Source organism: Bos indicus, chromosome X (assembly GCF_029378745.1).
Source record: "Bos indicus isolate NIAB-ARS_2022 breed Sahiwal x Tharparkar chromosome X, NIAB-ARS_B.indTharparkar_mat_pri_1.0, whole genome shotgun sequence".
Classification (NCBI taxonomy): domain Eukaryota; kingdom Metazoa; phylum Chordata; class Mammalia; order Artiodactyla; family Bovidae; genus Bos; species Bos indicus.
Genome location: NC_091789.1, coordinates 125313534 through 125335289, shown reverse-complemented (window position 1 = coordinate 125335289; position 21756 = coordinate 125313534). Strand labels below are relative to the sequence as shown.

Sequence of the window (21756 nt, the reverse complement as noted above, 5' to 3'; positions counted from 1 at the left end):
GAATCTCAATTCTTTCAAACCTAGAAATTAATTATAACAAATACTTTTGGTACAATGGCTACCAGAAACTGAAGGCAGGGGTGATTGAAACCATTCCACTGTGTATTATTACAACTTGCTCTAAATTATCCTGACCCAGGGGACAGACACCTGATCCTCTGTTCATATCCTACCATGAATTTTAGGAAATGACACCAAAGGGCTATGAGCCAGGGTAAATGCAGGGTGAGATACTGTGAAGACAATCTATACCATCCAATCTAAGATTCATACCACCGCTGTCAGCAAACCAGTGTCATCAGTAGTTGTACTTGTAGCTTATAACACTTGCTGGACCATTACTAGAATGTCCCCTTGGGGATCCAAATGAAAAATTTAAATCTAGAAAACCAATGACTGACATACTAAGGATGGTACTTTCATGGTTGTCAGGTCATGTGGCAGCCACAAGGTTGTGTTCACATCCCACGACAACACTGGGCAACAACAGGAGTGGGCAATGACAACTCCGAGTGGATAAATGCAAGGTAAATAATTCTCAGAGAAATCATTTAGTGGTTTTGAGACAGAATCTCTGGTTTTCATCCTGTTGTTGGCAAGCAATGAAAATGTAAAGGTGGAGCAGTGAGTCACCTCTATCACTATATCAGCCTTCAGGATGTAAAGAACCAAAGCAGCACCAACACTTCGAACTGATAAACAGGACAACTGACTGACCTGGGAGTGTAGTGAGCACAACTTGAACACCTTTAGCATGAACCTACCTATATTATTCTAAGCAGGGCATTTTTATTATCCCTTCAGGATGGTATCATGACAGTTCTTAAATAAAGGCAGATCATTTCATTGGCATGTCATTTCTTAGGACTAAAACCAATCATTCCAGCAGATTTAACTTAATCTGTTAAGACAATTTTACTCTCCAGGTGGTAGAGATAATTAGGTCTATACTGATTATGGCCAAATTCTACTGAAACTGAAGGTTTCAGATTGAGTGGTTCCGTGGACCACATAGACTGTGCACTTGCATTTTATTTACACTGTGTATATTGTGCTGTTTGTGTGTTCTCATTTTATCTGACATTTTGCATAATTATTGTAAATAGGCTTAGTGGGATGTACACAGGTAATGTCAGTTAGTTAGAAACCCATCCAGTAGATTTTAAACCTGGTATTTTAAGTGCCATGTAGCAAAGAGGCATCCAATGGGGACAGAGATGAGAGGTCAACAAGCATCTTGAGGAGAAGAGGATGAATCTCATGTGCATAGTATTCTTTTATGCACCTGGATACCCTGTAAAGCAGCAATATATGGACTATATAACATGAGTTACTTCTGACCTAGAGAGTAATTGCAATGAGTGAAATGTGGTTTAATGGCCACCATAAACTGAAGGTCATGAATGCAGGGAGTTATTCTGAGGAAAACCAATCTGCTGCATTCTACAATATGTTCCCTATTGTCCGCACCCAGGAGACATGTACCTGCTCTGTTCATATTATGCATCAAGTCCTTGAAATAACTTTATGAGGCCTTGAGTGGGGTAAATACTGAATGAAACACTCTGGAGACTGTCAGTATTTACAGTCCAAGACTGCCACCGTCACTGTCATCAAGACTGAATCACCTGTGGGGAGCTGTTTCATAAGACTGTAACAGTTGTTGGAGAACTGACACATTGGCCCTTTTAAGGGTTAAAAAAAAAAAGAAAAGAAAAAATATGTCTATAAACTAATGACTGACATTCCAAACCTTGCACCTCAGTGTCATCGAGTCTTCTGGCACCCCTGGCCCTGTGCTAATCCTACAGCACTACTGGGCACAACCAGATCTTGGTGGGTAAATGAGAGCTGACTAATTCTCGGGATGAATCAGCTAACAGGATTAAATCAGACTCCATCATTTCCATCGTGTTAGCAATAGGTAATGAAAATCTGCAACAAGTAGAAATGAAACTCTTTGGGTAGAAGGCAATCATCTCCATAGCTATGACACACATGAATCACTGATACTATGAAAGTACAGACAAGACAGTCTCTGTCTTTCCAAGAGGGGGGTAAACACCAGCTGATATTAACTAGCAAAAACCTATCCATATCCATATTTTTTTAAATAACAAAGACTGAGCCTACAGAATACATTTGTAGTTGCAGATCTGCTCTGCTTAAGTATTTGACCCTCAGTTTTCTCTATCTACTGTTCCTGTCTTGCTTAATTCCAGGGATTTTGTGAAGACCAAAGGAAGTAATAATTTTCTGAGGTTATCTGAAAAGTGGAAAAACAGGTTCCTGAACCTCACTGCCACCAAAAACTTGCCAGAAGCAGTACTACCAGAAAATGCTAGACTCTTTGCAGGTCTGATGAAGTGTATGAATCCACATTAGATCGTGCCCGTGGTTTGCAATTACAGAACGGTTTGAATACAGGGTGAGTGAACCTTGGGAAGAACAATCCAATGCAGTTGACACCTGGCACCAGCATTGCTATCAAGCTGGGAGGCGTGAATCAGGTGTTACAGAAAGGTCATTAAGAGTTTTGAGCTGAAGTGATTCAGACTCATGCTCATAAGGTTCCTTCTAACCTGTGAGGAAAAACTCAATCAGCACTATACTGACTTTAAAATAGCCCACCCATCCTTGCCAAGGCTGGTGTAAGACATGAACTTGGGCCAGTTGTGGCCACTGGCCAGCAGCTGCTAAAGGCAGAGAAAACAAGAGGGTTACAAAGATTATTAGCATAGATTGATTTTTTTTCCATCTCCACCACCTATGAAAGGAACGAGAGAATACTTAAGAGAATAATTGAGAAGTAATTATCATATGGTAAATATAAAAACAAAATATAAAGTAAAAGTAAATATAATATGGTGCTACAACTGAAGATGTGTGGAAGTTGTTATGAAAGCATGGAGAATGAGAAAAATACTGTCTTTGCATGTTTCTCCAACTTAGCCCGCACTCAAATCACCTGGGGGTTTTGTTAAAACAGAAACTTCCAGAGTCTGATTCAATAGTTTTGTTATGTGGCTTGAGAACTTGCATTTCTATCAGTTTCCCAGGTGCCTTTGCTGCTTGTCTGAGGATCACAATGTGAGAATCATAGACCTACACTAATGAGGGACACTTCCAACCATATCAAAGTTGAGCTGGGTCTTCAAGAGCTTACAGATTTCCCATGTACGATTTTGGAAGAAGGATATTTGAGACACCCCCCAAAAAAAGACATACTCCCTACCTATACTGGGTAATAGGAAGTATGGGGAGTAAGGATCAGGAAAAACCTTGGAGAAATCTGCTTTGCCAACTGAAAGCTGAGTGTATGTTTACAAGAGAGACAAGTGAGTAAGAACAGTCCAGGAATAAGAAAAATATGATGTATGCAGAACAGGGAAAGGGGAGGGAGCTTGTTTCATTCAAAGAATTTCTAGTACTGAGATCATTTATGAGGGTATGATAGAAGTGATCAGGGCCTGAATGAGAGAAGTTTGTGAGGTGAAAACCTGACGCTGCTGTAATGGAGAAAAGGGACTAAAGCTGTAATTCATCTACACGGTAGAATCACAAGGATTTCCCAGGTACAGAGAGGAGTCTACGGTTATTTACAATTTTTTTTCTATGATGGCTGGTAAATATTGGGTCTTGCCAGAGACAGTATGAGGAAATTAAAACTTTGAATCTGTATATGTGAGCTTGTGTGCATGTGTACATGCATCCAGAGTTTGGATAAGAAAGTCTAGTTAAGACAGGTTAAAAATGTCTATTGGAAATGATGAAGTAGGTTATATATACTATCTCTATCAATGAACTGACTTCAGGAAGCTTTAAAATACTACCAAAGAAGTAACAATACAATGAAGAATTATCAGGCTCAGTTTTACGAGTTGAGAGATATCCAAAGAAATTAGCAAACTATATGGGGATATGTGAGTTCTGGTATAATTTACTCATCCTTAAGTGACCATCTGAGGAGGCATATTGCATTTTTGATGATCACAGGGAGATAAGAGTACAGTGTGGGCCAGGAGTCTGCTGCTGAGCCTAGTTAATGGCTAATTTTCATTATCTTTGTAATTACTTACTTATTTATATAATGACTTAAGAAGTTTTAGAAACTAAGGGGAAAAGCCAATGAAGAAGAAATAGGTGGAGAGAGAGAAGACAAGAAAAAGAATGCCTTTGAAGAACATGTCTCAGTTCATGACATATTTCCAATATACTTTTATTAGGGGTAAAAAATAATTTATAACATAGCTGCAATGAATAACTTTACCACTGACAAATCATTCCTTAGCAAGGTATTTGCCACCTTGGAGTCCAGAGATCTATTCAGTTCAGTTCAGGTCAGTCACTCAGTAGTGTCCAACTCTTTGCGACCCCATGAATTGCAGTACGCCAGGCCTCACTGTCCATCACCAACTCCCAGAGTTCACTCACACTCACGTCCATTGAGTCGGTGATGCCATCCAGCCATCTCGTCCTCTGTCGTCCCCTTCTCCTCCTGCCCCCAATCCCTCCCAGCATCAGAGTCTTTTCCAATGAGTCAACTCTTCGCATGAGGTGGCCAAAGTATTGGATCTTCAGCTTTAGCATCATTCCTTCCAAAGAACACCCAGGACTGATCTCCTTTAGAATGGACTGGTTGGATCTCCTTGCAGTCCAAGGGACTCTCAAGAGTCTTCTCCAATACCACAGTTCAAAAGCATCAATTCTTCAGCACTCAGCTTTCTTCACAGTCCAACTCTCACATCCACTGGAAAAACCATAGCCTTGACTAGACGGACCTTTGTTGGCAAAGTAATGTCTCTGCTTTTCAAAATGCTGTCTAGGTTGGTCATAACTTTCCTTCCAAGGAGTAAGCATCTTTTAATTTCATGGCTGCAATCACCATCTGCAGTGATTTTGGAGCCCATTAGACTCAGCCTAAGGACTTCCCTGGTGGCTCAGAGGGTAAAGCATCTGCCTACAGTGCAGAAGACCTGGGTTTGATCCCTGGGTCAGGAAGATCCTCTGGAAAAGGAAATGGCAATCCACTCCAGTACTCTTGCCTGGAAAATCCCATGGACGGAGAAGTGTAGTAGGCTACAGTTCATGGGGTCGCAAAGAGTCGGACATGACTGAGCGATTTCACTTCACTTCAGACTTAGCCTAAAATAGTGACTTCCAATATCAGAATGTAAGCAATTAAAAAGCAAAAAATTAAATTGCGATTTTACTTAAAATATGCATAGATTAGGTTTGTACCACTTAATACTGCAGACTCAACTAAACACATTTTAATATAGACACATTATAAACATTTTATACCAGAAAGAAAAACATTATCAAAGGATTCTACTACACAAAATATTAGGGAAGAATAACGTTCAAAAAGTTAACTTGTATGGCAGGGTATAAGCTTTAATCTTGCATAATTTTAAACCTCAAACTATTCAATGGTTAGGTTTGATTTATCTCATCATTTTCAAAGAACATTTTCTGTTGGTTTTCTTATGTCACCTTAAAGTATCGCATTGCATGTGCCCTCACATGCACTCACTGGGCTGTGGGACCATTGTTACGTATCCAGAACACCTCAGACCTTCAAGCATCCTTGCTATCCTTATTCTCTGTGCTCCCAGGGCATCATTCTGCACCCTTTCTTCACTACCTGATATCACTTCCTACTCTATGGACATCAGTGTTTACTTTTCCATCCCCCTGACTAAACTGTGAACTCAAGAGAAAAAGTTATGCTTTGCCTTTCCTTATAAAACAATATCTGGAAAAGAGTACATGTTCTATAAATGAAAGCTGAAGTAAACTGAAAATAAAGACATAATAAATTGGATATGCCTAATACACATTTCAACTAAACAGTGATAAAATATTGTAAGTAATAAGGAATTACATTTTTAATTAATAAGGAATTACATTTACAATCTTTACAATCTAGTTAGTATATACAATGTCACAATCTTTATCCAATATATTTTTTAGTATTTACAGCCTGTGATTTGGGCATTTCTTTTTCAGTATCATTTTCTCACAGATACATCTAAAATTACTCCTATATAACTACACACACACACATAACACAATATATATATGTGTTATTACATAATTTAATGTATGTAACTTAATTATACATAATATATAGTTATATACTGATATAGGCAAGAATACTGGAGCAGGTAGCCATTTCCTTCTCCAGGGGATCTCCCCGACCCAGAGATCAAACTCACATCTCTTTGGGTTTTTTACCAGCTGAGCTACCAGGGAAGCCCCAACATATAATGTGTATGTGTGTCTGTGTGTTAGTCACTCAGTTGTGTCCGACTCTGTGCGATCCCATGGACTGTTGCCCACCAGGCTCCCCTGTCCATGGAATTCTCCAGGCAAGAACACTGGAGTGGGTTGCCATGCCCTTCTCCAGGAATATACAATATATAAATATATATATATATACACATGTGTGTGTGTGGGCTAAGTTGTTTCGGTCGTGTCCGACTCTGTGTAACCCCATGAACTATAGCTTGCCAGGCTCCTCTCTCCAGAGGATTCTCCAGGCAATAATACTGGAGTGGGTTGCCATGCCCTCCTCCAGGGGATCTTCCCATGGAACCCACAGTCTCTTATGTCTCCTGCATTGGCAGATGGGTTATTTACCACCAGCACCACCTGGGAAGCCCCACAAGAGTGGTGAAAGGATTTTCGGAACCACCCTTCTGGTCCTATACAGACTACACTTGTAAACCGAAGACAGTTTCCTTTTTCCCTTCTTTCCCAAAAGAATTGGGTAGCCTCCCCAACAAGGACTGACACATCTATCCATTCATGTTGGAAAGCTTCACCTCTCCTCCTCTAGCATAAGGGAGAAGGCCTCTCTGGAAGGCCCAGGGGCAACACCCAGGCTCCCACAGGAAAAAGGCAAATGTAACAGGAAAGATAGGGAAGACTGAGGAACCCGCCCTGTGATCCACTGGTCTGGTCTTCAGAAAGGAGTCAAAAGCAGAGACCCCCACCAATTTGGGTGGCAACTACTGGGGCCCAGTGAGCAGTGGGGCCTTTGGAACACACCAGAGGGTAATCCTGGCCAGAGTTCCTCAGCTGCTTCCACAGCCACTGACCTGTTCGCAGAGGGTGTGAGGAGAAAGAAAAGAGGAGAAAACCACAGAGGAAGCCTTAGAAGAAGCAGTACCAGATGTTTGCACATCACCAAAGTAACCAGAATAAACCAAAACCTAGCCAGCCGAAAAGTCACGTTAACGTGGGTTCCCAGTCCCATTAGACCAGCAACTTTTATCCTAAGAGCCTTATAAAAGCGAGTTTCCCTTCACAGGGAGAACATTTGAAATTGAAGCCATAGCCTCCCAGACGGGAGCCAAAGCTCCCCAGATTGTACAAGGTCAAAAAAGGCTACCATGGGACCCTTGATGTCAAGCTGTTCTGGGCAAAAGGTTATTTAAGCATTTAATTTACAAAGGAGACTAGTATCTATTTGAGAGCCAATCAACTTGTTCCTCACTGTCAAAATTAACTGGGGCTCCTTTAGGGGAAATTAGAATTGGATGTCTTAAGTCCAATGGAGCCCCCCAAATCCCAGGCATGTTTATTATCAACGCATTGTAACATGCTCCTTGACTGCCAGAATGTTTAACTGTGAGCCATTCAGGGGTCATTGTTCTTCTGATCTTAACATATCTAATGTACACCCCAAAGATTTTTCCTTCAGGATAGATGAAATAGCTCTCATTTTTATAAGCTGTATAACACCAAGCTGCAGTCCATGGAGTCGCTGAGGGTCGGACACGACTGAGCGACTTCACTTTCACTTTTCACTTTCATGCACTGGAGAAGGAAATGGCGACCCACTCCAGTGTTCTTGCCTGGAGAATCCCAGGGACGGTGGAGCCTGGTGGGCTGCCGTCTATGGGGTCACACAGAGTCGGACACAACTGAAGTGACTTAGCAGCAACACCAAACACAGGAGATGCAGACAAATTCCAACAAAATGGGACAGATTCCAGCATCAATGCATCCAGATGAACCAATTCCCAGATAGGGTAAATTTACCCTACAAAACAAATGAACTAATTCCAATGAGGCTACCCACCCCCACAACAGCTAGCTTCCAAATGAACTTGTTCCAACTGGATCAGTTCCCAAATCAGGTAAATAAATTTACCCTACAAATGAGCTAATTTCAACTAGGGTGGGGCTTGCCCCACGAGGACTAGTTCCCAATGAACCAATTCAGGGTAGAGTCCAACAACACTTTCCCTCTATAAATGGGTACCCAACCAAACTGGCTATATACATACCTCAGTTCAGTTCAGTCTTGTCTAACTCTTTGTGACCCCATGGACTGCAGCACGCCAGCCTTCCCTGTCCATCACCAATTCCCAGAGCTTGCTCAAACTCATGTCCATTGAGTTGGTGATGCCATGCAACCATCTCATCCTCTGTTATACCCTTCTCCTTCTGCTTCAATCTTTCTCAGCATCAGGGTCTTTTCCAATGAATCAGTTCTTCACATCAGGTGGCCAGAGTATTGGAGTTTCAGCTTCAGCATCAGTCCTTCCAATGAATATTCAGGACTGATTTCCTTTAGAATGGACTGGTTGGATCTCCTGAAGTCCAAGGGACACTCAAGAGTCTTCTCCAACACCACAGTTCAAAAGCATCAATTCTTCAGTGCTCAGCTTTCTTTATGGTTCAACTCTCACATCCATACATGACTACTGGAAAAACCAAAGCTGTGACTAGAAGGACCTTTGTTGGCAAAGTAACGTCTCTGCTTTTTAATATGCTATCTAGGTTGGTCATAGCTTTTCTTCCAAGGAACAAGCGTCTTTTAAATTCATGGCTGCAGTCACCATCTGCAGTGCTTTGGAGCCCAAGAAAATGAAGTCTGTCACTGTTTCCACTGTTTCCCCATCTACTTTCCAAGAAGTGATGGGACCAGATCCCATGATCTTCATGTTTTTAATTTAAATTTATTTATTTTAATTGGAGGTTAATTACTTTACAATATTGTATTGGTTCTGCCACACATCAACATGAATCCGCCACGGGTATACACGTGTCCCCCTTTATGAACCCCCTTCCCACCTCCCTCCCCGTACCATCCGTCCGGGTCATCCCAGTGCACCAGCCAGCTTTTTAACTTTCTTCTTTCACTTTCATCAAGAGACTCTTCAGATCCTCTTTGGTTTCTGCCATAAGGCTGGTATCATATGCATATCTGAGGTTACTGATATTTCTCCCAGCAATCTTGATTCCAGCTTGTGCTTCATATACCTATATGTTATATATTTTCACATCATGAGAAATGCTGGGCTGGATGAGTTACAAGATGAAATCAAAATAGGCAGGAGCAACATCAACAACCTCAGATATGTGGATGAGACCACTCTAATGGCAGAATGTGAAGAGGAACTAAAAAGAACCTCTTGATGGGGGTGAAGGAGGAGCATGAAAGAGCCAGCTTAAGACTAAGTATTAAAAAAAAAAAAACTAAGATCAGGGCATCCAGCCCCATTACTGCATGGCAAATAGAAGGGGAAAAGGTGGAAGTAGTGACAGATTTCCTCTTCTTGGGCTTCAAAATCACTGCAGACGGTGACTGCAGCCATGAAATCAGAAGACGATTGCTTCTTGGCAGGAAAGCGATAACTAACCTAGACAGTGTGTTGAAAAGCAGGAGACATTACTCTACCAACAAAAGTTCGTATAATCAAGGCTATCATCTTCCCAGTGGTCACATACAGTTGTGAGAGTTGGACCATAAAGAAGGCAGAACATAATTGATGCCTTTGAACTGTGGTGCTGGAGAAGACTCCTGAAAGTCCCTTGGACAGCAAGGAGATCAAAACAATCAATCTTAAGGGAGTTCAACCCTGAATATTCACTGGAAGGACTGATGCTGCAGCTCCAGTATTTTCGTCATCTGATGCAAACAGACGGCACACTGCAAAAGTCCCTGCTGCTGAGAAAGATCGAAGGCAGAAGGAGACGAGGGTGTCAGAGCATGAGATGGCTGGATGGCATCACTAATGCAATAAACATGAACCTGGGTGAACTCTGAGAGATAGTAAGGGACAGGGAGGCCTGGCATGCTGTAATCCATGGGGTCAAAAAGAGTCGAGAGACTGAACAACAAAACCTATAACATATTACATATGCATATGTGTGTATACATATATATATCACACATTGATCTATAGAGGCCACCTTGATTTGGATTTTTAAATATTACAAAACCTATTCATACGAGGTTTTCTTTCCTCAAAGAGAAATGCTGACTCATTTGCCAAATAAAAGTCTGCATTACTTTTAAGTTATAATCTTTCTTTTAACCTGTCTCTCATCACAAAGGGATCAGTGAGAACTAAGCTACAGCTGACATAACAGCACAACAGATAGATAATCCTAAGTTTGTAGTTACTGTCATTTTTAAGTGATTCTGCAGGCAAACATCATTTTATAGAGAAAAACCATGCTCTGATACTGAAGCTGAAACTCCAATACTTTGGCCACCTCATGCGAAGAGTTGACTCATTGGAAAAGACCCTCGTGCTGGAAGGGATTGGGGGCAGGAGGAGAAGGGGATGACAGAGGATGAGATGACTGGATGGCATCACCGACTTGATGGACATGAGTTTGAGTGAACTCCGGGAGTTGGACAGGGAGGCCTGGCGTGCTGCAATTCATGGGGTCCCAAAGAGCCGGACACGACTGAGAGACTGAACTGATCATTCATATATAATGATTATGATAATAGTAATGAAGAAAAAGGAGAAGGAAAAGACAAGAAGTCAGAGGAGGAGGAAAGAGCAAAGGAGAAGAAAAGGGAAAAGAGACTCTTACACAACTATTAAGATATTTTAGCCCCAGTATCCCAACTGCAATTGCTATTCACAAGAAAGAAAAAAAATCTGTGAGTTATGTCTATAACAAAGGTGTAAAGAGAGAAATTTCTGGACTTTCAAGTGTCTAGACCTAATTCTCAGCTTTACCACTTTGCATAGCCAAGTTGTATACTTTCTAAACCATTAAAACATCTAATGCAGCATCATTAAAACATCTAATTATATGTATATGTCTGTGTTTGTGAAATTAAGTGCAGGAATTCAAGTTTTTTGCTCAGCATGCAAGATACAGCAAGCACTCAAAAATTAGTACCTGTTATTATCAGTTCCATTCCCCTTTTAATAATACCCTTTTCTGGTAGATGTTACTCTCAATTTTTCCAATTCTTAGGTACTTTGATTCTATCACTTCATTTGGATCTCCATTTAAACAAAGCTAAAACACAGTGAATAGTTCTTTAAGCCTGTGCTATGTGGACTTTGATCACAAAATTGTTTCTTGATGAAAATAAGTGCCCTTTGATGCTGAGAGTAGGTCATGTTTATTTCCTAATGAAATAAAATATGATATTCTTTTAATAACCCTGCTTTCTGTGACTGATACTATTTTCATCATATTGCTTCTGTAAGTGGTAGAATCTGGCACCAATAATTTATTTAGCAGGTGATTGTAACACCCTTTTATAAATCTAAGGCCAATGCAGAAAACAGTATCACATGAAGAATGCACTGCCTAAACTGCTTGCAAAAGTGAGTAATCAAGAGATACAATGCAAGGAGATTTCAGTACCAATTCTACTGTTATTACATTATGTGAAGTAAATTAATATCAAAACACCATCATTGTTTCTCTGTTATATGCAAACATAACCATTTTATTTAACAACCAATACTCTATCTGGGATCAAAAAAAATTTTTGTATTCCCTGGACCTTCCACTGCCCATTTAAATTTGTTTACTCTCTGTACCCTGAACCCCATACATAAAATCCTAAGTATGTTCTACCGCTTTTCACTCACTCAGAGAATAAAATATCCTCTGGCCACTTTACAGTCAAAAAGACAGACTTATTTTAGTAACTATAATATCCAGGACCTTAATGATGGTAAAAACTCAAATATTTATTTAAACTTAGACCTTCTCTGTCTAGCCTGTGACTCAGCAATCCCACTCTTAGCTATGTATCTTTAAAAAATGAGGGCATATCTTCACTAAGACATATGTACCAGAATACAGATAGAAACTACCCAAATTCACCCCAGAGAGGATACAATTCAAATGATAGGCAAAAATATAACAAGTATTTATCTAAAGTAGCACCAAACAGGATACAATTCAAACTAGCAGGCAACAATATAATGGATAAATATTCATATGATGGAACATTTATGCAATAAAATATTGAGCACAGAAAGCAAAACATTAACTGATCCTACAAACAAATATACAAATATTAAACTTAACAAAACAAACTGGACACAAAAGAGTACAGAGTATAAAAGTCCAGTGAAATGAAATTATTTTTAAAAAATATATGAGTATTTTATATTTGACATATATATGAAATATAAAGACTATTAATGAATTGAACAAATGTACATCCACCTGAAAGATAACTGTACCTGTAGGATCTGTCCAAAGATGAGTAATAGTATCTGTTACCTGTTTGAATCCCTTCTGGAATTTCAAATAGTACATGTCTATAATATTTAAACTTTTTACTGTGTTAATTTTAAGTATAATTGTCATTCTAATTTTGTATATGAAGTCAAGTTCAGAATAAATTACTATACGAAACTTTTCTATACAAATAGAAAAATAAAAAAAACCACAATGCTTTTAGGATCCCATATACACACTTCCCGAACTATATCACCCTACTTTATCCCAGGAAAATAAACATACACACACACATATACACCTATCAAAAATTTAAATTTGGTAATGACCATTCCCTTGCTTTTCTAGGTTACATTTACTGTATTTACATGTTGTATATATTGATCCTTCAAAGCATGATAATGGAAAACAGTGCAAAAATACCAACTAGCCAGTTCAGTGTAGTTTAGCCAAATAGAACATAGCTGGATAAGCACCACCCAGGTGGAGAATGAAACACTGTTAGACTCCCAGAAGTGTAAGGAAGATAGATTCCTTTAATCACTCCTCATCACTATACTCTCCCTTTTCATCACAGTTTACCACTGACACAGGGCTACTTCTAGGAATCTGGGGTAAAAATAAAATCTCACTCAGTCCATCCTTTCCAATGTTGCTGAGAAAAGATAAAACTTTGAACCCATAATTGCAGAAGTGCTCTCCAAGCCAAAAACAGATTCAATGGTAAAAAGTAAACATCTGCTTCAGGGCCTTAAGTCCAGCCTTTAACCAATAAGTGTGTTACGCTGACCAAAGGAGGATCCCTAGGAAGTCAGGTTAACAGAGAAAAATGTGGAGAATATCTGAGCAAGGCTTTCGGAAGTTGCACACTGCCAAAGAAACAGATCACAGACGATTACTTCAGGCAAGTCACTGAACAAACAACAGCAGCAAGCCTGTTAGGGATCAGTGTCCAGATTCACTACATTTTCTAATATGTACAGTTTTAAAGAAAAAAAAAGGGTTATAATAGATGCAAAGAAACAGGAAAGTGTGACACATATACAGGAGGACCAAAGCCAAACAATAGAGACCCAGATAGGGTACCAATAGGGTACCCAGATGTTGACCTATCAGACAAAGATTTCAAAGCAGTTATTCTAAATGTTCAAAGAATTAAAGGCAATCGTGTTTAAAGAGAGTTGGACCATAAAGAAGGCTGTGCACTGAAGAACTGATGTTTTCAAACTTTGGTGCTAGGGAAGACTCTTGAGAGTCCTCTGGATAGCAAGGAGATCAAACCAGTCAATCCTAAAGGTAATCAACCCTGAATATTCATTGGAAGGACTGATGCTGAAGCTAAAGCTCCAATACTTTGTCCACCTGATGCAAAAAGCCGACTCATTGGAAAAGACCCTGATGCTGGGAAAAACTGAAGGCAGGAGGAGAAGGGGACAACAGAGGATGAGATGATTGGATGGCATCACTGACTCAATGGACATGAGCTTGAGCAAGCTCTGGGAATTGGTGATGGACAGGGAAGCCTGGTGTGCTGCAGTCCACGGGGTCACAAAGAGTAAGACACAACTGAGCAACTGAACAACAACAACATGTTTAAAGAATTAAATAAATATATGACAATAATGACTAATGAATATAGAATATCAACTAAAAACAACTTCAGACTCAGAAAGGGAGATATTTTAATTAGAAAGACTACTATATAGGGAGAATGCTCCAATCTCAAAAATATGTAAATATCTCAAAATCAAACAGAAAAAGGTTTTTCAATGATAAGGTAAAGGAGATGGCAAGCAAAAGATAAACAGAAACTTTGAAGGGAAATAAAAAGCAAGAGGAAATGACCAGTGAGATTGATAAGAAAACAGTCATGTTGTGGTCAAGATAAGCCAATAAAGGGGAATGCCCCATTTTTTTCCTTTGTAGCATGCTCAGAGTTGGGTCAAGTAGAGTTTAGGGTCTGGTAAAAAGAAGAGATCTGACTGACGTATTGTGAAGACAAAGGAGAGGGTAAGAAATGGACAAACACTTGGTCAAGAATACCAATAAAGATCTAGAATTTTTTTTTAAAGAAGCAAATTGAAATTCTAGGGTAGAAAACTATGGTAAACAAAATTTAAAAATTTACCAGGGAGGCTCAAAAGTAGATTTGATATGACAGAAGAATGAATCAGCAAACTAAAAAACTAAATCCCTAAGAATTATATAATCTGAAGAATAAAGAGAAAAAATAATGAAGAAGCATGAACAGAGCCTCAAAGAAATGTGGGACACCATCAAGAGTGTCAACATTCAATACACATAATAGGAGTCCCAGAAGGAGAAGTAAGAGGATCTGAAGGAATAATAGCTGAAAACTCCCCAGATCTGATGAAAACCGCTAATCTATACATTGAAGAAACTCAAAAAATTTCTAAGAGCATAAGTATAAGAACCACATCAAGAGATATCATAGTCAAAACATGGAAGGCAAAAGATAAAAACAAAATATTGAAAGCAAGAACAGAAAAGTGAACCATCATATACAAGCAGACATCAATAAGACTAACAGCTGATACTTCATCAGAAACTGCCAGAATGCTGTGGATGACATACTCAAAGGGCTGACGAAAAAAAAGAAAAAAACAAAAAAATCTGATAACCGATATTCTTATATCCAGCAAAGCTATCATTCAAATTGAACACATCCTCACATAAACAAAAACTGAAAGAATTTGTTATAAATCTTGCCATATAAGAAACTCTAAAGGAAGTTCTCCAGCATGAAAAAAGTGATACCAGGCTTATAAGATATAAAATCTATATGGAAAAAACAATGATCTCCAGTTAAAGAAATTGTGCAGAAAATGATAAAACAAAATATAAATATATATTGACACTCTCTTATCATAACTGATTTAAAAGACAACTGTACAGTATCTATAAAATTGCATTTTAGTCATATAACATACAAATGCAGTATACTGACAATAAGAACACAAAGGAGAGGGTTGTAAATGAAGTTACGTTTGAGTAAGGAAATGAAACCAGATGGTAAGATAAATACACCAGATATACAACATAAGAAATTTAGTATTAAAATAAAATGAACTCTATAAAATCTGTTTGTGCTTTTCTTTCCACTGCACTCTTCAATAGATACAAACTTACATAAAGGAATAATCAGAATAATGCATGTCTTGAATAATTACAACTGCATTTATTGATATATATACAGGCATAATATATAAAAAACAACAGCATGATAAAGGTGAGTGGGCATGGAACTTTATAGCAGCAAAGTTTCTATATCATACCACCAACCTAGGGTTCTGTACTCTTGACATTAATCTTCAAAAGCAAAGGAGAAATAAAAGTTTCTCAGGCAAACACTAAATGAGAGAGTTTATTGACAGAAGATCTCCTTTGCAAGGAACATTTAAAGAAGTTCTTTAGAGAGCAGGAAAAGAACATAGGTCAGAAAATCATATCTTCATAAAGAAAGGAAGAACACTGGAAAAAGAGTAAGTAAAAGTAAAATAAGAACTTATTTTTCTTATTCTAAATTGATAATAGCTTGCTCAAACTAGTAATAGCAACAATGTATTCTAATATGTATATATAGATTTATACATATGTTAATGTATGCTTTGTGCTCTTATTATCAGTAGATTAAGTGAAATGAATCACAGCAATGATACAAGGGATGGGAGGAAGGAATTTGGAATATTTTGTTATTGTGGGGTACCTGCACTACCCATAAAGCAGTAGTGTTATTTGAAAGTGGACTTGGATTATATGTAAACTCTAGGGCATATTGCAAACTCTAGGGCAACCACTGAAAAAAAGTACAAAGGAAGTATAATTAATATGCTAAAAAAAAGGAAAAATGGAACATATACATGCTCAATTAAAATTACACTCAGGAAAACAACATTATAAAGCAACTATTCTCCAATACAAATTAATTTAAACACACACACACACACACACACACTTAGGGAATACTCTGGGGGTCCAATGGTTAGGACTCTGAGCTCTCACTGCTGAGGGTCTGGATTCAATCCCTGATTGGGGAACTAAAATCCCACAAGCCAAATGGCATGGCCAAAAACTAAAAACAAAAAATAAAACCACACTTATATGTGGAATGTAAAAAAGTCAAACTCATAGAAGCAGAAATTAGAATGGTATTTTCCAGGGGCTGAGTGAGTGGGGAATATGGCATGATGTTGGTTAAATGGTACACAGTTTCAGTAATGCAGGAAGAATAAGTTCTAGAGATCTGATGTACAGTAGGGTGGTGAGAATTAATAATACTGTATTTTGTGCTTGAAATTTGTGAACAGAATAGATCTTAAGTGTTCTCTACAAAAAAAAGGTAACTATGTGAGGTGATGGATATGCTAATTAGATTGATTGTGGTAACCATTCTACAATGAATATGTATAGCAAAACATCATGCTGTACACCTCATATATACAGAATTTTCCTTTGTCAATTAGGCGTCAATAAAACTGGAAGTAAATTCAAAAAATAAAACCAAAAGAAGGCAGAAAAAATGTGGCAGTCAAAAATAGGAAAGTTACAAGGGTAGCAAATGGAAAACAGTATTCAATATGGTAGTTATTAATACAATTATATCAATAACACTTTCAATACCAATGGCCTAAAAATGCCAATTAAAAGAAATTATCAGAGTGGATCAAAAAATAAGACCCTATGACATGCTGTCTACAAGAAACCCTTTTAAAATATGCAGAAGCAAATAGATTGAAAGTAAAGGAATGGAGAAAGTTATACCATGTTAACACTAAATCAATACAAAATGGGAGTAGCTACATTAATTTCATACAGCAAACTTCAGATCAAGGAAAATTTTCAGGGACAATGAGGGGCATGACATAATAACAAAGGGGTCAATAATCCAATAAGACATATCAATCCTTAATGAGTATGCACCTAACAACAGAGTATCAAAATACTCTGAGGAAAAAGCTGCTGTAACTAACTGCAAGGAGGAATATATGGATCCACTATTATAGGTGGAGACTTGAACATCCCTTTATCAGGAAGCAGAAAATCAGTAAGGACAGAGTTGAACTCAACAGTAATATCATTCAATTTGGATATAATTGACATCATAGACCACCTCTACCTCCATCAACATAAGAATACATATTTTCTCAAGCTCACATAGAATATTCACCAAGACAGACCACATTCTGAGCCGTAAAATACATGGTAACAAATTTAAAAGAATAGAAATCATACAGCACATGCTCTCATATCACAATGGAACTCAACTATAAATCAATAAAAGAAAGATAGTTAGTTGGAATTCATACAGAGTGAGTTATTTGACTACAATGTAATCTAACTGGCAATCAGTAACAGAAAAAATAGAAAAATCTCTAAATTTGAAAAATTAAACAACAGATTTCTAAATATTCTGTGGTCTAAGAGGAAGCCTGAAGGTAAATTGTAGAAATACACAGAACTGAATGAAAATGAAAATATAACATATCAGAGAGAACATGTGGGACATAAAAATACTAATGCTGAGAGGGAGTTTTAGTAAGAAGTGCTCACATTAAAAAAGAAGAAATGCCCCAAGTCAATTATGTAAGTTAACACTGCTAAAACCTAGAAAAAGAAGAGCAAAGTAATCCCAAAGCACACAGATGGGAATAACAACAAAAGAAGAGGAAACCCTAAAATTGAAAATACAGAAAACAACATATAAACCAATGATTAACAAGTTGCTTCTTTGAAAAAAAATCAATAAAATCAGTCAACCTGTATAGCAAGACTGACAAAGATAAAAAAAGAGAAGACACAAATCACCACTATGAAGAGTGAAAGAGAGGCTATCACTATAGACACTACAGCCACTGAAAGCTAACAAGCAACTTTACACAAATAAATTAGACAATTTGGAAAAAATGGATGGATTCTTAAAAAACCACAAACACCATAACTCAATCAAGGTAAAACAAGACAATCTGAGGAGAAAGGAATGTTTCCAAACTCATTTTATAAGGCCAATATTATCCTGATACAAACACTAACAAATACATTAAAACAAAACTTCAGACCAATTATTTCACATAAATATAGATGCAAACTCTGCAATAAATTTGTAAATTTAATGCAATGATGTATAAAATTAATTATGCATCATGACAAAACGGGATTCATTCTAGGTATGCAAAACTAGTTCAACATTTAAAAATCAATCAGTGTAAACCACCATACTATCAGGATAAAAAAGGAAAAAAATGATCATAACAACCAACATGGAAAAAGCATCTGAAAAAAATCCGAAAACCATTTATAATTTAAAAAAACAGTTCCATGAAGTTACCAATGGAGTCTATTAGTGCCACTTGGTAAAGAGCATCTTTAAAAATACTACAAATAACATCACATTTAATGGTAAAAGACTGAACGCTTTGATATCAGAAACAAAGCAAGGTAGTCTGCTCCCACTACTCAATTAAACATAATGCTAGAAAATCTTCCCACTAAAATATGTTAAGAAAAATAAATAATATGCATACATATTGGAAAGAAGAATTAAAATTATACCAATTTACAGAAGACATCATTATCTGTGCTGAAAATTCTAAGCAATCTACAAAAAATCCTCCTAGAACAGAATTACCTCAGCAAGGTTGCAGGATATAAGATCAGACACACAAAAAAATCATATTTCTATATAATAATATATAGATGTAAATCAAAATAAATTTCCCAATTTTTAAGAAATATGTTAAATTATAAATCCAAGATCAATAGAATCAAAGCAGGTTAAATTAAAATAGATATTCATATGGGTACATCATACTTAAACTGCTAAGAGTCAAAGAATAAAAAACAAAAGTGCTGGAGAAATAAAGATGAATTTCCTACCTGGGAATGAGGATTAAAATACTGCCTGCCTTAAGGGTATCTCTGGAGATCCGGAGAAAAAGGGGGCAGCATTTTTCCAACACTGGGAGAAAAAATACAGAGTCAATCCAGAATTCTATATCCATCAAAATTATCTTTCCAAACTGAAAATGAAATAAGACATATTCACACAATCAAACCTGAGACCATTTGTTGCTGGACAACCTGCAATGCAAGTAATAGTAAAGTAAGGTCTTCAGGTTGAAGGGAAAGGACACATCATGGAAATTAAAAATTACAAGAAGGAGTGACAAGAAATACATGGATATATATGACTACTTTTCTCTATTTTTGAAATAAATCTCTGTAAAGAAAAAGTGGTAAGCAGTATCACATATGTAAAATATATGACAAGAATATATTTGTCACACAGGAAATGTGACAAAGGAAAGGAAGAGGACGTAAGGTTTCCTGTTTGTTGAGTGATACTATCATGACTCTCCTCTGTCCATGGGATTCTCCAGGCAAGAATACTGGAGTGGGTTGCCATTTCCTTCTCCAGGGGATCTTCCCAACCCAAGGATTGAACCCAGGTCTCCCACATTGCAGGCTTTACCCTCTGAGCCACCAGGGAAGCCCTCTGAATAGACCAGGATAAGGTAAATATTCATATGCCAGTTCAAGAGCAAAAATTAATAAACATAGTATAGATAGTAATCTGGTTACTAAAGCTGTATAATAAATTCATCCAAAATTTATCTTTTACAATATGCTCATTATTTACTATGTCTCCTACTAGACTGAACCTCAATAAGTATCACCAACACATGGCTTGTACCTAGTACCTAGTACATGTTGGAAACTGAAGAAAATTTATTGCATCAATGAAATATTTAAACTGAAATAAATCAGGTAAAATGATAAGGGAAAAGATGCAGTCCTTTGGAAGATCATTCACCTTCACAAAAATTGTTTATTTATGGGCATGTATGTCTATGTGTTCCCTTGGTATCTCTAATTTTCCTGAAGAGATCTCTAGTCTTTTCCATTCTATTGTTTTCCTCTATTTCTTTGCACTCATCATTTAGGAAGGCTTTCTTATCTCTCCTTGCTATTTTTTGGAACTCTGCATTCAAATGGGTATATCTTTCCTTTTCTCCTTTGCTTTGGCTTCTCTTCTAAGGCCTCTTCAGACAGCCGTTTTGCTTTTTTGCATTTCTTTTTCTTGGGGATGGTCTTGCTCCCTGTCTCCTCTACAATGTCATGAACCTCCATCCATAGTTCATCAGGCACTCGGTCTATCAGATCTAGTCCCTTAAATCTATTTCTCACTTTCACTGTAAAATCTTTAGAGATTTGATTTAGGTCATACCTGAATGATCTAGTGGTTTTCCCTACTTTCTTCAATTTAAGTCTGAATTTGGCAATAAGGAGTTCATGATCTGAGCCACAGACAGTGTAGTCGGACACAACTCATCAACTGAACTGAACTGAACTGATGTGTATGTGTGTGTGTATGCATGCACTCAGTTGTGTCTGACTCTTTGTGACCCCATGGACTGTAGCCTGCCAGGCTCCTCTGTCCATAGGATTGTCCAGGCAAGAATACTGGAGTGGGTTGCCATTTCCTTCTCCATTATGGGCATACAGATTATATCAATTTCTTACAAAAGAAAAAACATCTACGGATATAAAATATTTCAGTAACTAGTGTTTGTAAGATAAACACTTTCATTAGTGGCATGCCAGCCATTTTAGTTGAACCATCCCACTAAGAAAAATTAAGAAAGCTGGAAGATGTTAAGCATACTGTTTGAAGGCACCACAAACCCAAGGAAGCAAGCATTTGAAGAGCTTGAATCTTAGAAGAGAAGACTTCGTGGTGTGATCCACCCAAATTTGATACTGCTTTGTTCTTGAAGGCTTTTGCTGATTCCAAAGATGTGACTGAGGGTCCAAACAAAAAGCTGCAGCTAAGCAGCTGAACAGAATTCCAGTAGTCTCAACCAACTCAGGAGGAACAGACTGAATGTGACAGTGCACCAGGACTTGGCCTGCACCAGGGGAGATTCTGGCAAACAATCCAGCTGGTATTTGGTATCCTCAAGGGACTATGTCTTAATGTCAATAAGAACCTAAAACAAAACTTCACACAAAACTTGATATCTAAATTCAAAAGGACTCAATCTTTGATCTAATGAACTGCCCCAACTGTCTCTCAAAAACAAAAGCAAATGCTCACTGAAAATAGATAAAAATCACTCAGGAACTTCACAGTTCCTTCTCTAGTATTTCATACAGAAAATCTAACCTGCAATTGAAAAACACTACACATGCAAAAAGTTAATGGGAAGGAAAACAACAACATATCAGACGTGGGAGCCATTTTCTCCACTTATTGAGGATGTTGGG

At 37.7% G+C, this 21756-nt stretch overlaps 1 long non-coding RNA gene across 1 annotated transcript in view; it reads right to left on the bottom strand.

Annotated features, from left to right (window-relative positions):
• Positions 1 to 21756, bottom strand: part of LOC139181009 (uncharacterized) — a 146272-nt gene that overhangs the window by 46889 nt on the left and 77627 nt on the right. Inside the window, exon 4 of the long non-coding RNA XR_011565166.1 lies at positions 19366 to 19447. This is a non-coding gene — a long non-coding RNA (uncharacterized lncRNA). The remainder of the gene's footprint in view (positions 1 to 19365; positions 19448 to 21756) is intronic.